The 17,093-nt window shown below is 42.7% G+C and overlaps 1 protein-coding gene across 21 annotated transcripts in view; it reads left to right on the forward strand.

Annotated features, from left to right (window-relative positions):
- The window catches only part of CLIP1 (CAP-Gly domain containing linker protein 1), a 120,482-nt gene that overhangs the window by 13,528 nt on the left and 89,861 nt on the right, over positions 1-17,093 (forward strand). The window contains exon 1 of one of the 21 annotated variants that reach the window (XM_034791239.1): positions 2,642-2,768. The exons of the other annotated variants lie outside the window; for them this stretch is intronic. The gene's annotated coding sequence lies outside the window, so the exon portion shown is untranslated. Of the gene's footprint in view, positions 1-2,641; positions 2,769-17,093 lie in introns of those variants that run through there. 21 annotated transcript variants of the gene reach the window in all.

A 17,093-nucleotide genomic window follows, 5' to 3' on the forward strand; every position in this document is an offset into this window, starting at 1 on the left:
AACCTCACTTCTTCAGAAGTCACTTGCATCTGAAGAAGTGAGGTTCTGACCCACGAAAGCTTATGCTCCCAGTACTTCTGTTAGTCTCAAAGGTGCCACAGGACCCTCTGTTGCTTTTTACAGATTCAGACTAACACGGCTACCCCTCTGATACCCTACAATGGTTTGTATCTGCACTGTTTGTATCTACACACACTTTTAAAGGTAGGGCTACAGAAAATCCTTGTCTTTTAGGGGATCTGTACAATCAAAACTTCCACACTGTTCAACTTTCCCATGAGGGTTGAGAGATTTCAGGATGCATCTAACTACGGGTAGAAGTTGGTTGCTTTATAAGGTAATGGGACCAAAGATATTCCAGTGACCAATCATATCCCTTCCTTTTATTCTCTTGTCAGCATTACGCTCATTAAATTAATATTTATCCCAGCAGGACTTAATCTCCTTATGTTGAAAGGAAATTGTTTTAGCAACTCCACCTAGTTACAGGTGGGAGGAGGAAGCCTTTTCATCACGCAGTACCTAGATGGAAGGCTGTTGAGATTCCTCCTTTGGTTCCCCTTGAAAAATTCAGAAGGAAAAAGTAGATGTTAAGGAACAGCTAATTAAAAGGGGTAAGACCAGTGAAAAGTTCTTCTCCTTCCCAATCCTAGAGCCTCAGTCAGGACAGACTGATGTATGCTTAAGACAAGGGACTCTCTAATCTTTCAATAAATTACAGCAGCTGTAGATTTTATAATGTATGTATGACTTTAAATTACAGAATACACACTAACAACTTGAACCAGGGTATTACACCTTAACACTGTACATTCTGCAAATTTAGGCTTTTTATCAGCTATTTCCCTCTGTTAATTAAAGGTGGGAAAATCTAGCAACTGTGTTTTGAAATGGCAACATAGCTTTACAAAGAATTACTCATAATGCCCTGACCCAAAAGTCTATAACAGTTCAAAATGGCCTCTTATTTATCTTTCTAATAGTTGACTATTGAAAGTGAAGTGCATAATTCTTCATGGTTCTCTGGTGCATTCCATCCAGGGATCTCAGAGCACGTCAGGAATCTGAATTAATTAAGCAGGTAGATAAGTAACCATCCCTATTTTACAGATGGGTAAATTGAAGTACAGAGGTGAGGTGACAGTCCTGTAGGAGGTATGTGGCAGAGCCAGGAATAGAACTCAGATCTTTACATAGAACTTAAGCCTTTCTGGGATGCTGGGATAGATATATTAATGTCTGAAAAGTGATTTGAGATCTTGGGCCTTCTACTGCATCCTCTATCCAAAGCATCTCCTGGTGCCTTTACTGTGCCTTAGCCTCTACTTCCTTCCACCAACCAAAAACCCAAACAAATTCTTGTTGTTTACCCAGTTTTAAATGAGATGATGTACTATGCAGGGTGAAGAGAAAATAATACAAAAAATGGGTACAGGACGATCAAGAGGTCTCATTAATATGTTTCAAGTTTACAAACTCAATGAGCAGTAAAGAAAAGAGTTTAAGATTAAATAAATAGAGACAATATGCATAATTTGTAAAATTTTGTTAATATTAGATGTGACTGCGAGGTGTAGAATCTATTAAACTATCTTAGATACGAAAATCTATGTAGATTGTTAGTTAATAAGTAACATACTGTGTTTGTTCACGACTTTGGAGCTGGTTAGACCAAGATTGCGGTGCTTTTATATTAGTTCCAAGGAAGATGGGTTTTATTTAATCCCTTTATTTAAATCCCTGACGACTGCGTAATATTGACAAAGGACACAGTAAAACTGGAGAACAAATTGCAGCAATTGCAAACACATTCACACGATATCGGGTCGGAAGTGAACACATCGAAAACAAAGTGGATGCGGAATGAGCATTGTGAAGCAGGAATCATCACTCTAAATGGGAAAGTAATTGAGGAGGTTGACAAAGCAGCTGAACAGAGACTACTCATTCGAAGGGGAATGCAGTAGGAGGAGAAAGGCAGGGTAGGCAAGTTTCAACAAAAGAAAGACATCTCTAACAGATGATAAACTGCCCATGAAGAAAAGTAAAGAATTGTTTAACTTTACTGTTCTACCAGCAATGATATATGGACCGGAAAGCTGGTCAATGATAAAAGTGGAGGAAGAAAAATTTGCTGTCACCCAGAGAGCAATGGAAAGGCGAACGTGTAAGATATCACTCCATGATCCCATACCGAATGAGGAGATCAGAAGGCATACAGAGGTGACCGATGTAGTGCAGGCGATGTACGACACAAAGTGGAGATGGGTGGGTCCTGGCAGGACAATAGGTGGACAACCCGCATCAGTGACTCAATCCCCAGAGACCACAAGCGACCGCTGGGCAGACCAAAAAAGCGCTGGGCCGATCCCATGACAAAACTCTTTGGCCAGAAATGGCAAGAACGTGCTTGCATCAAAACGGAATGGTGTGGTGTCGACTTGCGTTCGTGGAGGGATGGACAAGGACAAGCTGGACAAAGGTAAATTTCACAAAGGTGAAATTTTATCTGTTTAAACAAGAGATTCTCAGCTCCTGGCTCTGGAGCTTCCAAAGGCATGCGGCGGCCTTGTTGACAGCATTCATTGTGTCCAGGAGTCTGATCAGCACTGTCTTCGTTCTCTGTCTCTGATGAGACTGTAGAGGGAGTGTTTAAAAAATGGGACTACTGTTGCTTTGACCTGTCCTTCGTGATACCAAAGAGGAGAGGTGGGAGAGGAGGGAAGCAACATTACTTCCCCTTTCAGAATCCAGGAAGACCGTAACAGGTGAGGCAGAGAGAACCCCTTTCTTCTTAGTTCCTGAGAAGCAGGGAGATCTAAGACTCCCTCAGTTACAGAGAACCAGCAAATATTCATGGTGCAATATCCTAATATGCTTTGTGATAATGTGGGATGAGTCGTGAAAAAGCAACATGTTGTGACTGTTATGTGTATGTCTACAACTCTATTTGGTGAAGTGGCTCTTTAAGTTTGATTAACAGATCAAATCCAGTGGACATAACTTGAAGATTTTCTGGATCTCCTTTGGTAATCACGTAGATGTATAATAATACAATTTATAGCTTTAAACCTTGGTGAGCATAATCCTTGACTAGCATTATCAAGGTCACCCTAACTAGTTATATTATCAGTCAAGGTGTGCTGTGTAGGCAGAGAAATATCTTTTTTAAGGAGAAACTTCTTAACTTAATAGTGAGAATCTTTTGGTTTATATTTTTTAGACAATTTGAAATACAATTTACCATGTTAGTCTGTGCATTTACTAAAAATCTTATGCAGTAAATGAGTTTCCTAATGGTCCTAATAGTTTCCAATCTTCTGAAGGCAGGTCAGAAATGCAAAAGATTGAAACAAATTGCATTCAGTTTACTTTAAATAGACATAACTATTAAAATATCAGAAGTGCACACATCCAGGAATATGTCCCTAAAGAAAGAATATAAAGAGTATATTTTATACAATATAGAATGATTCATAATGCTAATCTGGCCTGAACCTTACAAAATTTCAAGAGAAAATCATGCTTTGTGGTTCAAACAGGATGGGTATCTAGATAAATATGCTCTACATGAAGACAGAATTCTTCTTTTCATGCTAGGGATAGTATAGTTTTGGTTGGAATATGTTGAAGTGCAATTATAATTAGAAAAGTAGCTATGATAACTCATAGAAAAGTGAAAATGGCAACAGCAGATCTTTCTTGTCTGAGAAAAGTGTTTCTGCTTAGTTTATTGATGAAATTAGGATTTTATTCCTTGAAGCCCTGCAAAGTCAACACAGTTATGGAAGAGTGAGCTGAACCCTATTCTACCTTGTTCATCGTCAATTGAATTGTTAAGCAAATTTCAAATGCAAAATATTTTACTGTTGATGCATGGACTGCAAGGAGCACAATCACGTAGCAGGCTGAGTTTTTGGTGCTGGCAGTCACCAAAACATCTTGTAAGCTGAGCAAATGTGATCTGGTGTCAATAAGAAATAATAAACATAGAACTGTACAATGCAGATTTTTTTAGTTAACTCTTTATAACAGAACTGTTTTTTTTTAAGAACATGTCTCAAATCAACAGGTTAAAAAAAAGTTCGGATGATTCATAGTACCAGCATTAAATGACATACACGGTATGTAGGGAGACAAAACAAGACTGATGTAACCTTCTAAACTTTGGGCTACTCATTACTGTACTATCTTTACTTATTCTGTGTTGAATGCAAGTAGCCAAACATGGACTCCAAAATGCCAGCCTATATAATGTGGTCTGAAATTTTATTTATTTATTTTGATTTAAATAATAACTAAAGAAATCTGTCTAAAGTTCTGTGTCCTAATACATCATTAACAATACAATTAACATCTCAGCAGGATTAAAATGGTAACTATTGATCAATTTAGTTTAAAAATGACCCTTCCTACAAAAGCTGTTGCATCAGTGCAGGCTGTTGCATTTTGCTTTATTATTTGAGATGCTTACAGCTTTTTTCCTGGCTAGCATCCACCTTACACTTGTTACTGTTTCAGTAAAGGTTTGCAGCTAAAAATACAGATTGATTCTTGCACTCAGTCACATGTCAAGTTCAGCAAAGCATCTAATTGCCAAGTAGCTAATTATCTTTAGTGGGTATGTGCATGGAGAGATCCTGTTGTGATTTCATAGTTCCAAAATGGTTGTATTTAAATAGTAAGTGGGTAAGAACATAAAATGCATTGTGGATTACATAGGAACAATTCTGTAAAACTAATGTATGCAGACTTTCAAATTCATCTTTTGGTTTAATTAGCATAATACTAGCATTGACTTTAACGCTCAGTGGGATATTGTATACTGAAATATTCTTTCATTGTAAATGTGTAGGCCAACATTTTCAAAAGGGTTTAGTGATTTTGTGTGTCAATTTTTGGGTTCTCAATTTGAGACACCTTAATATGAGGGAGAAAGGAGGCCAGGAGAGCTGGCTGTATTTTAAAGAAGCCTTATTGAGGGCGCAAGAACAAACCATCCTAATGTGCAGAAAGAATAGCAAATATGGCAGACGACCAGCTTGGCTTAACCGAGAAATCTTCGGTGAGTTTAAACACAAAAAGGAAGCTTGCAAGAAGTGGAAACTTGGACAGATGACTAGGGAGGAGTATAAAAATATTGCTAGAGCATGCAGGGGTTTAATCAGGAAGACCAAAGCACAATTGGAGTTGCAGCTAGCAAGGTATGTGAAGGGTAACAAGAAGAATGTCAGGGAAAGTGTGGGACCCTTACTGAATGGAGGAGGCAACCTAGTGACAGATGATGTGGAAAAAGCTGAAGCACTCAATGCTTTTTTTTGCCTCGGTCTTCACAGACAAGGTCAGCTCCCAGACTGCTGCACTGGACAGCACAGTATGGGGAGGAGGTGAGCAGCCCTCAGTGGTGAAAGAACAGATTGAGGACTATTTAAAAAAGCTCGATATGCACAAGTCCATGGGGCCGGAAGCAATGCATCCAAGGGTGCTGAGGGAGTTGGCTGATGTGATTGCAGAGCCATTGGCCATTATCTTTGAAAACTCATGGCAATCGGGGGAGGTCCCGGGCCAATTGGAAAAAGGCAAATATAGTGCCCATCTTTAAAAAAGGGAAGAAGGAGACTCCGGGGAACTAACACCGGTCAGCCTCACCTCAGTCCCTGGAAAAATCATGGAGCAGGTCCTCAAGGAATCCATTTTGAATTACTCATAGGAGAGGAAGGTGATCAGGAACAGTCAGCATGGATTCACCAAGGGCAAGTCATGCCTGACCAACCCGATTGCCTTCTATGAGATAACTGGCTCTGTGGATATGGGGAAAGCGGTGGATGTGATATACCTTGACGTTAGCAAAGCTTTTGATATGATCTCCCACAGTATTCTTGCCAGGAAGTTAAAAAAGTATGGATTGGATGAATGGATTATAAGGTGGATACAAAGCTGGGTAGATTGTCGGGCTCAAGGGGTAGTGATCAACGGCTCGATGTCTAGTTGGCAGCCGGTATCAAACGGAGTGCCCCAGGGGTTGGTCCTGGGGCCAGTTTTGTTCAACATTTTCATTAATGATCTGGATGATGGAATGGATTGCACCCTCAGCAAGTTCTCTGATGACACTAAGCTGGGGGGGAGAGGTAGATACAGTGGAGGGTAGGGATAGGGTCCAGAGTGACCTAGACAAATTGGAGGATTGGGCCAAAAGAAATCTGATGAGGTTCAACAAGGACAAGTGCACAGTCCTGCACTTAGGAAGGAAGAATCCCATGTACTGCTACAGGCTGGGGACTGGCTGGCTAAGCAGCAGTCCTGCAGAAATGGACCTGGGGATGACAGTGGGACGAGAAGCTGGATATGAGTCAGCAGTGTGCCCTTGTTGCCAAGAAGGCTAATGGCATATTGGGCTGCATTAGTAGGAGCATTGCCAGCAGATCGAGGGAAGTGATTATTCCCCTCAATTTGGCACTGGTGAGGCCACATCTGGAATATTGCATCCAGTTTTGGGCCCCCTACTACAGAAAGCATGTGGACAAATTGGAGAGTGTCCAGTGGATTATAACAAAAATTATTAGGGGGTGGGGGCACATAACTTATGAGGAGAGGGTGAAGTAACTGGTCTTATTTAGTCTGCAGAAGAGTGAGGGGGGATTTTATAGCAGCCTTCAACTACCTGATGGGGGGGTTCCAAACAGAGCCGCCTGTGGGTGGGAGGGCAAGTGGGGCAATTTGCCCTGGGCCCCGCAGGGGCCCCACGAGCCCTGGCCCAGCGGTGGTCCGGGTCTTCGGCGGCATTTCGGCGGTGGGGGGCCCTTCAGTGCTGCCGAAGACGTGGAGCGACTGAAGGGCCCCCCGGCGCCGAAGACCCGGACCGCCGCCGTGTGAGTACAAGCGCCGCAGCTTCCCCGCTTTGCCCCAGGCCCCCTGAATCCTCTGGGCGGCCCTGGTTCCAAAGAGGATGGAGCTAGGCTGTTCTCAGTGGTGGCAGATGACAGAACAAGGAGCAGTGGTCTCAAGTTGCAGTGGGGAGGTTTAGGTTGGATATTAGGAAACACTATTTCACTAGGAGGGTGGTGAAACACTGGAATGGTTTACCTAGGGAGGTGGTGGAATCTCCACTGTTAGGGTTGCCAACTTTCTACTTGCACAAAACCAAACACCCTTACCCTGCCCTCTTCCCCCCCCCCTTCTCCGAGGCCCCTGCCCACACTCACTCCATCCCCCTCATCCCTCTGTCAGTTGCTCTCACCACCCTCACTCACTAGCTCATTTTCACCAGGCTGGCTCAGGGGGTTGGGGTGTGGGAGTGGGTGAAGGCTCTGGCTGGCGTGGCGGGCTCAGGTGGGGCTGCGGATGAGAGGTTTGGGGTGCAGGAAGGTGCTCTGGGCTGGGATTGAGGGGTTGGGAGGGCGGCAGGGGGGTGGAGTGCAGGGAGGGGCTCGGGGGTGCAGGCTCTGGGCGGCGTTTACCTCAAGCAGCTCCCGGAAGCAGCGGCATGTCCCCCCTCTGGCTCCTACGCGGAGGCACAGTCAGGCGGCTCTGCGCGCTGCCCTGTCCGCAGGCACTGCCCCCGCAGCTCCAATTGGCCATGGTTCCCAGGCAGTGGGAGCTGCGAAGCTGGCACTTGGGGCAGGGGCAACGTGCAGAGCTGGAGGGGGGATATGCCACTGCTTCCAGGAGCTGCACAGAGGCACGGCAGGCAGGGAAGCCTGCCTTATCCCTGCTGCGCCGCTGACCGGACTTTTAACGGCCCGGTAAGAGGTGCTGACTGGAGCCACCAGTGTCCCTTTTCAACTGGGCATTCCAGTCGAAAACCAGACACCTAGCAACCCTATATACTCTGGCTGAAATTTTTAAAAATTACTAGGGAGTTTAGATGCCTCAGTTTTTGAATGCCCAACTTGAGATACCCTAAAGAAGCTGGATTTTCAGAAAGGACAGTAGAACCTCAGAGTTCTGAATACCTAGGGAAAGGAGGTTGTTTGGAACTCGTGAAATGTTTGTAACTCTGAACAAAAAGTTTTGAAAGAATCATAAGTTTACAACTGAACTTTGACTTAATACAGCTTTGAAACTTTACTATGCAGAAGAAAAATGCTGCTTTTAAACTTCTTAATTTTAATGAAACCAGCACAGAAACAGTTTCTTACATTGTCACTTTTTTTAAACTTTCTCTTTATTATTTTTTTTAGTAGGTTACATTTAACACAGTACCTTGTCCTGTGTGCTTCTTATAAGCATAACAACTATACTGTACAGTATTTGTGTGGCGTTTATTTTGTTTTTTGTTTTGGTCTATGCTGCCTGATTGCATACTTCCGGTTCTAAATGAGAAGTGTGGTTGACCAGTCAGTTTGTAACTCTGGTGTTCCTAATTCTGAGGTTCTACTGTAATGTGCATGTGCCCTCTGAAATTTAAGTTACTTTTAAGGTGACTCAAGTGGAACGCTCAAAATTTGAAGGTCTTAATCACTATTCATGTATGAAAATGTAGGCCTCTACAAAATATGGTTAATCTCAAAGTAATCCTGCTAGATTCAACAGCATAAAAATGCTTGATGTTAATGGAAACTGAAATTTTAGAAAACATCAAGTTGTCTGTTACCTAATTTAGCACTGTGTGTCTAAAGAGAAATCACAAAGTCTTAAAGTGTTAATATAGTAGTATTTATTTTCTCAAACACTATTTTTTGCTGTCCTATACTATACATTACAAATCAAGTTGGTATTGACAAAGCAATGACTAACCCTGTTTCCTTTGGTGACTGGTATTGCAAACTCTGGGTTTCCTGGGACAGACAAAAAGTTAAATTGCACAAGAGAAGCTAAGATCAAATTAGCAGTGACACCAACTGAGTCCCAAGGAAAGCTGCTTTGTGTTAATTTAAAATGTGTAGCTGTATAATAAAGTGATATACTTAAATCTAATTAGCAGACATGTTATACTTACCATTATTCTGTGCTTCTCAATTGAAGAGTGCAGGCTCACTTTGTTGCTACATAGGATGTGGCCCATTGAAAGAAACCTCAGAGCAGGGGTATCATAGAATATCAGGGTTGGAAGGGACCTCAGGAGGTCATCTAGTCCAACCCACTGCTCAAAGCAGGACCAATCCCCAACTAAATCATCCCACCTAGGGCTTTGTCAAGCCTGACCTTAAAAATCTCTAAGGAAGGAGATGCCACCACCTCCCGAGGTAACCCATTCCAGTGCTTCACCACCCTCCTAGTGAAAAACTTTTTCCTGATATAATCTAAACCTCCCCCACTGCAACTTGAGACCATTACTCCTTGTTCTGTCATCTGGTACCACTGAGAACAGTCTAGATCCATCCTCTTTGGAACCCCCTTTCAGGTAGTTGAAAGCAGCTATCAAATTCCCCCTCATTCTTCTCTTCTGCAGACTAAACAATCCCAGTTCCCTCAGCCTCTCCCCATAAGTCATGTGCTCCATCCCCCTAATAATTTTCATTGCCCTCCGCTGGACTCTCTCCAGTTTTTCCACATCCTTCTTGAATTGTGGGGCCCAAAACTGGACACAGTACTCCAGATGAGGCCTCACCAATGTCAAATAGAAGGGAATGATCATGTCCCTCGATCTGCTGGCAATGCCCCTACTTATACAGCCCAAAATGCCGTTAGCCTTCTTGGCAACAAGGGCACACTGTCAACTCATATCCAGCTTCTGGTCCACTGTAACCCCTAGGTCCTCTTCTGCAGAACTGCTACCTAGCCATTCGGTCCCTAGTCTATAGCAGTGCATGGGATTCTTCCGTCCTAAGTGCAGGACTCTGCACTTGTCCTTGTTGAACCTCATCAGGTTTCTTTTGGCCCAATCCTCTAATTTGTCTAGGTCCGTCTGTATCCTATCCCTACCTTCCAGCGTATCTACCACTCCTCCCAGTTTAGTGTCATCTGCAAACTTGCTGAGGGTGCAATCCACGCCAACCTCCAGATCATTAATGAAGATATTGAACAAAACCAGCCCTTGGGGTACTCCGCTTGATACCGGCTGCCAACTAGACATGGACCCATTGATCACTAGCTGTTGAGCCCGACGATCTAGCCAGCTTTCTATCCACCTCATTTGATGGAAAGGGCCAGATTCCATGTTTAATTATGGCCTGTGGACTGGGACATAAATTTAGGACTACTTCTTCCTTCTTCAGTCCACAATGGATTCCCCCACTGATGTTAGTTAGAGGAAGGAGGAGAACCAAGCCTTTATGTAGTAAACTACATGTTTATTCAGTCCCTTATCACATTCAGCATCACTCTGTGAGAAAATCAGTTCTCCTTCAGGCTTCTGCTACATGTGCTCCCGTTTCCTTCTCCAGCCTCATTTCTGTCTGCCTCTTCCACTATCTTTGAGAGTCTCTACTGTGCTTCCGTTTACATTTCCTTCCCAAAGGAGCTTCCAGTTCTCACTTCTGAGGGCATCATTCCCCCACCCTTTTCCTGATCCGTTAGGATGACCAGCAATGGAATTTAGGACATGGGTTGCTTTTTTTCTGTTTGCACAACACCTAGCATAATGCGGCGGGACCCCAGTCCTGATTAGGGTCTTTGAGCACTACCATAATACAAAATTTTAATAACTGTTAATCTTGACGTTGAAGTGTCATCATTGGGTCTTGGAACTGATACTCCAATGAATGGAAAGTGGAGCACTTTACACTCATGAGAGCTATTGTATCAGACTCTCTGCAAACTCAGGCAGACATCACTGTTGGTTTACATTTGGTTCACAATTTAAGGTTTTCTTCACAATCCTGAGGGCTAGAAATATTTGTTTTGCCTTTTTATGAGAACTGAAATTCAGCATATATCATGTGGGCCACATCAATATGTCATGCAAGCTGGAGCTGGTTTGCGGGACATATATTTGACACCCCTGCCATAAGTCCTTTGGACCTCTCATGTCCTTTAATGTTGTGCTCTCTAATGCTTGTGAGAATCTCAGGTATATTTGATAAGAGTGTACAGGACGTTGTAATTTTATGTTGATCACATCTTGGTGTCTTGTGTGTGTATTCTAGACCATCTCCTTTAAGCGCAGTTCATTTGTACTGGTGCATGTGGTAATTCCCATCAATAACAGCACAAATGGAAGGTCTGTGTTGACTAGAAGTCACTGTTTGAGTGTAGTTATGCAAGACCATAGGAATGGCCATACTGGGTCAGACCAATGGTCAGTCTAGCCCAGTGTCTTGTCGTCCAACAGTTGCCAGTGCCAGATGCTTCAGAGGGAATGAACAGAGCAGGGTAGTTATTGATTGATTGATCCATCCCATCATCCAATCCTAGCTTCTGACAGTCAGAGGGACACCTGGAGCTTGGGATTGCATCCCTGACCATCTTGACTAATATCCATTGCAGTTTCAATGGGATACATGGCTTCATAAAGATTTAGGATTGGTATATATTTGACTGTCTCCCTCTGAGCATTCTCCCACCTTCTTGTATGATCTTTGGGAAACCTGCAGTTGAGTTACTATGCGTTGCCAATAGAGATTTGTTTGCACAGAAGCAGAGAGAAATAAAGGAAAGTGTCCAAATCAAGGAAACTAGCTATTATATCATGTTAGCTATCACAAGAGGAGATGGTGTAAAAATAGGGAATTGTCTAGGTCCTAACAGGAAATATTATTATGCAGAACAGCTTAAAGTCAATTTGTGCAAAGCAAAACAAAAAAATATTTCCATGTTCCCCCAACTCTGCTAGGAGATACTAGTGTGAAAAGGAAGGTGCTGGGCTCTTTCTAAATGTAGAATCTGCACTTTAGCTGTGAAGATAACACATTTTAGTAAATTGCTGTTTGTTAAATTTTTGTGTGTCGTTTGTTGCATTAAGCTATAATTTCGGTAAAGTTACATTATGTGGACTTAAGTATACAGGTGATTGTGTTACTTTTGACTTAGTTGGAGGCTTGTATATTGAAGAAAACAAATGACACAGCAGATATATAACCCCTGACTGCAAAGAATGAGATTAAAATATGAATGAGCACCCTGAGACAAGAAATACAATATTAGAATGTTCTCGCTTCTTGTCCTCTGAATGTTTGCCAAACTTTATTTGAAAATCAACCTTGGGAGCTGCCTGTGCAAAAACAAAATGCAACCTCTTAGGATATTTTATTTAAGTTGCTAGAATAAGATTTTTAGTCCTTTCTTGGCAGAAAATAGATGACTGCTACAAAGTGTAGAAATGTAATGAAATTAGTTCTTGCTAGGAGTAGGTATGGTTGCTGGAAGCTTAGCCCCTGTCAGTTTGCAAGGAAGCAAGAGCTCCGTAACCAGTAGGAAGCAAAGGAGGTTTATGCTTCTGTCAGTCCTTCTGTCGTCTTCCTGCTGTTTCGGTGCACCCTGCTCTGGCAGAGAGAGAAGGAAGTGTAGGATTAGATGATACCAAAGGATACCCTCTCTTCCGAGGTAGCAAAGTGAGAGTACATCTTCTTTTTTGTATTTTTAAATTCCCCTGCATTTCAAATCTAGCTACAATTTGTTTTATTATATTTCCTTAATAGGTTGTCCACAATTGCAGTTTCCTGCACAGTGAACACTGTAGAAAAACAACACAGATATTTACAGAAGTTAAGTAGCCCTCTAGGAACTCTTCCCCTCAAACAAAAAACAAAACACCAACCAACCAACCCCTAGTATGAAGAATACTGCAGAGCAGCTGTGGTTTGTTGCATTAACATATCCTAATTTTAATCTATAATATAATCAACACAAAAATAGTAGTAAGTATCCTCTGCAAATGAACACGTACCTGGATTTTTATAGATGTATAGTGGAGCCACAGAATGTATTCTTGCTAATATCTGCTTAATTTTATTAGGAAGGAGTAAAGTAATTCTCCCTGTAACCTACATGTCAAATGGTAGCAATGATCGGTCTTTAAAGGCTCAACAATAAATTGTTGCTTTTCAGGACAATTTGACTCACACTAGAGCTGTGGCTCCGCATGTTAAGCAACATCACTCCTCCACATATCCATTTATTTCAGATTTCAACCAGCACTATTATAGTAAGACTGCAACAGACTGGCAAATGCTGCTCTTAATTGGAGAAGACCAGCTGATAGGGTAACCCACAAAGCTAGCATGGCCCTTCATGTAGTTCCAAGAGGAGTTCTAACAGACATTCTGGCAACCGGGCTGTTTACTTGTGACCTCACAGCCAGCGAGGTCACAATACAAAGAGCGGGGGGAAATGCACACATTCTTAACTTACATGTTGATACTGTCTGCATCCTAAGAGCCCAAGTTCAGGGAATTTCTGCTTGCAGAAGTTGATGCTGTCGCAAGCAGTACAAGGATCTATACCCTTGGATCTTGTTCTAGGGATTAGTGTTGTGACGCATGGGTCCTGGAAAGACACATCTCAGCTCTTTGCAGGTGAGAAGAGGTGGATCAGATTTTCATCTTTTAAAAATATATTTGTAATTTTGTATGTATGTATCTTTGGTTAGTGTCTTGCACTTGTTTTTTGTTTAAAAAAATCCCTCACAACCACTCAGACCTGTTGTATCTCTAAACCTTAATATAATTATTACAACTTCAGATTTCAAGTAATGCTCCTAAATGTGATACCCACAAGAAATTGGATAACTAATTATGGAAAGACTGATGGTCAGTCATTTATAGTTGATGTATACTGAAGGGGAAATACATATTTAAAATGTAAAGTACATGGTTTGACTGCATCCCTTTTCCCTAACCCTTTATATGTTGCTTGCTCTCTTAGGCCATGATCTTGCAATCAGATATGCTAGTATGGACTTCTGTACCTCTGGAGAGCCCCAATGACTTCAAGGAACTTTTGCACAGGTGCATGGGTCCTTGCTAGTGGGTTGGATTCCTGGATTGGAGCCATAGATTGCAGCCTCCTTGGGGCAGGGATTATGTCTTCATGAATGTCTGGGCATTGCTGCAATACAATAAAATATAGCAGCTATTTTCCACTACAGAATTTCTCTACAGAACCACTGCACGCAAAACACTAAAACCACAAATATAATGACCGTTAAAGAAAAAACTGTTCTTGAAAATTCCAAATAATGTGTGTTAAATATACTATTTATTAAATACATAAATTTTCAAGAAAGCCAGTTAATGAAATTGAACTGTTTCATACAACAAGAGTCTATTGCCTTCCCATGGGTTAGTATTTCCCTACTAACAATCAAACTCTGACAAAGGGTAGATCTAGTTAGCCAAACAGGGAAAGACCCCAGAATTCTGAAAATATCCTGCCTTAGGCTGTATTTATGGAATACATATTTTGTCAAAGAATAAACTGCAAGTGGAAAGTTTTCATGGTTTAAGGACTATAACCACAAAGATAGTTATGACATATGTTGTGTTTTTGTCAGCATTAGTAGTCTTAACACTAAGAAATCAAAAGACAAGTTTGCTGTTTCAAACGTTCTGTTCCAGCTGCTGGCTCAGTTACTTCTGATGTCGTACAGCATGTTGAATAAAACTGCTACACAGTAACTAAACTAAGAGGCTCCACATTGCCTATTTTGGGGAGCTTCCTTTTGGACAAAGCGGGCAGTTCAGTCTTCGTACATGTCGTTCTGTGACCCATGTACTGGGACTAAATAAGGTGTTAGTTGCAGGGCCTAAGCAATAGGGAATCCAGATCCAGAGGCTTTACAGACTATGCTATCCTCCTCTCGGCTCCCTCCAGAGAGAACTTACTGCTTCCCCGTAGAGGTAGTAGACCCAGGCCATTGCTGCTGGAGAGAGGTCCTGCCTAACTCAAGGTATTGGTTTAGACATACTTCCTCCAGAGCACTAGTATTGCTTTTATTTTGGTAACTGAAATGGCACCCCACCTTCTGGGATTAGAAGGAGCAATTTTGAAATTTAAATTCTGATCCAGACATCATCATCATACCGGATGCAGAGCTTGCCAAGCCAATCTGTGGCAGTTTCATCAGCGAAGTGCAGAGCCCTCAGATCACCATCAAATCTGGCCAGAGGGCAGTCATCAGTGACGTGCGACTTTCTTTGGCCACAGCCACATGTGGGATCCTCTCGTTGGCCCCGGGTATGAAGGCTGGCTCCACGTTGACCTTGGCCCATTCAGAAATCTAGTCAGAAAGGCCCATGTCAAATCAAATCCAGGTATACATGTGGCCTGGTCATTTATAAGGGACCAGTTTCTGACATCAGATGCATACCATTCTTTGATGTTGCAATCATGCTGACGTTGCAAAGAAGCCTGGGCAAGTCAAACGGGCCCACAATGGGTGCCTCGGCGACAAGGGTGCTCTTGGGTGGTCGAAGAGGACTGTGCATGGTGATAGGCTCGGGTTTGTCCTGATCTTCTCAACCATTCTGGGGTAGCATCCTCACAATGGATATGTGGAGGAGTGATGTTGCTTAACATGCGGAGCCACAGCTCTAGTGTGAGTCGAATTGTCCCAGTTACAATGCATATGGCTGAATATAGTTGTGTGTCAACCAACTTGATGCGCGACGAAGGGAGCCAGACTGGAGCACAGTATTCTGCGTCGGAGAAACCGAGGCTAAACTGGCTGATGGTGGAGAGCAAACGCTCAAACTTTCCAAAGTGTGAAGTGCCAGCCAGTTTGCTTAGAAGGTTGTCATGTGGCCTGTCCTTAGCCACAGTTTCCCTCACGTGGTTAAGATATCTGAGAGATTTATCAGGGTTACTCCAAGAGACTGGGTGGGATTAATGTTTCAAGCGATGTCCATTGAGAAAGATATTCAGTTCTTGGGCTCCTTCGGCATTGTAAAGATGGAACACACTCAAAACTGTCTTCGTCACACTTGATTGTAAATGCCACCGACTACAATATTTGGCCATCTTAATCAAGCCAGGAATTAGGGCATCTTCAAGTTCTGGGACTGACTGTGCTTGGACATCTAAGCAAATGTCATCTGCATATGTAAACTTGTGGGACTGGGTAAGCAAGCTGAAGGTCACTTGTGTACAGGTTGAAAAGTGTCAGTGCCAGCACAGAGCCTTGGGGTAGACTGTTGGTTTGTCTTTTCCACACAGTAGTTCTGTCTCCCACGTGCACTCAGAAATGTCTGTTGTGGAGGAGAGGGTCGACAATGTTGATTACCCATGCAGGGAGTGCTCCTGACAATTTGACTAGACTGTGTCACGTGCTGTGTGCTAGACTGTGTCACATGCTGCTGTCAGGTCCAGAAATACGGTTCCCATCTTTGGGTTATTCTGGAAACCTTTTTCAATGAATGTTGTCAAAGCTAGCACTTGATCATGCGCCGACCTCTCTGAAAGCCGCCTTGCTCGATGCTGCGTATTGACTCTGCTTCTGGGGAGATGTACTGAAGAATGAGACACTCTAACACCTTGAATGGTATGGACAATAAAGATATTGGTTGATACTGACATAATGTTGCAAGCTCTTTCCCTGGTTTCAGGAGAGCAATGACTTTTGACATTCACCATGCCTTCAGAAGTCACTTTTCATTGACCACTGGCATAAAGAACTGCGCCAGGCACTGATGGACATGAGTCCCGAGGTGCTTCAAGAACTCTGGTGATATGTTGTCACAGCCAGTAGCAGAGCCATTCCTAATATTACTCAGACTTTTGTCTAACTCTGTGGCTGAGAACAGCTATATGAGTTGGTGAGTGGTGTTTCTTTTCTTTGAAACTTGACGCCATTCGTTATGGACTTGTCATCTGACCTGGTTCTCATTTAAGTACATTCAGCAGACAGCTGGCAGCTTGGTTTGGCATGACGGGTGGTCAGCTTAGGGCTGGTGGCTGTTGAGTTGCGCCGAGATGATGAATCAAATTCCAGCATTTCCGGCTTGAATGAGTGACATCTAAATTGTGTTGTCTCTTCCCATCATCTAGCAGCAGCCAGTGACTTGATTAAGTGATCAACAATATCTGGTTCACCAGAGGATTCATGCATAGTAGCATGCCTTGGTGCCACCAGGCCAGTTTGGACTCTTGCTGGCATAGGTAGCCACTAATGGGCTGGGTGCTGAGGAGAAACATTTTGGGACTGTCCCAGTGATAAATTAGCTGTAGAGAACTATACTATTCTTATCCAAGTACCAATAAAAAGACCTTAATTTCTC

The sequence above is a fragment of the Trachemys scripta genome, chromosome 15 (genome assembly GCF_013100865.1).
Source record: "Trachemys scripta elegans isolate TJP31775 chromosome 15, CAS_Tse_1.0, whole genome shotgun sequence".
NCBI classification, from domain to species: Eukaryota; Metazoa; Chordata; order Testudines; family Emydidae; genus Trachemys; species Trachemys scripta.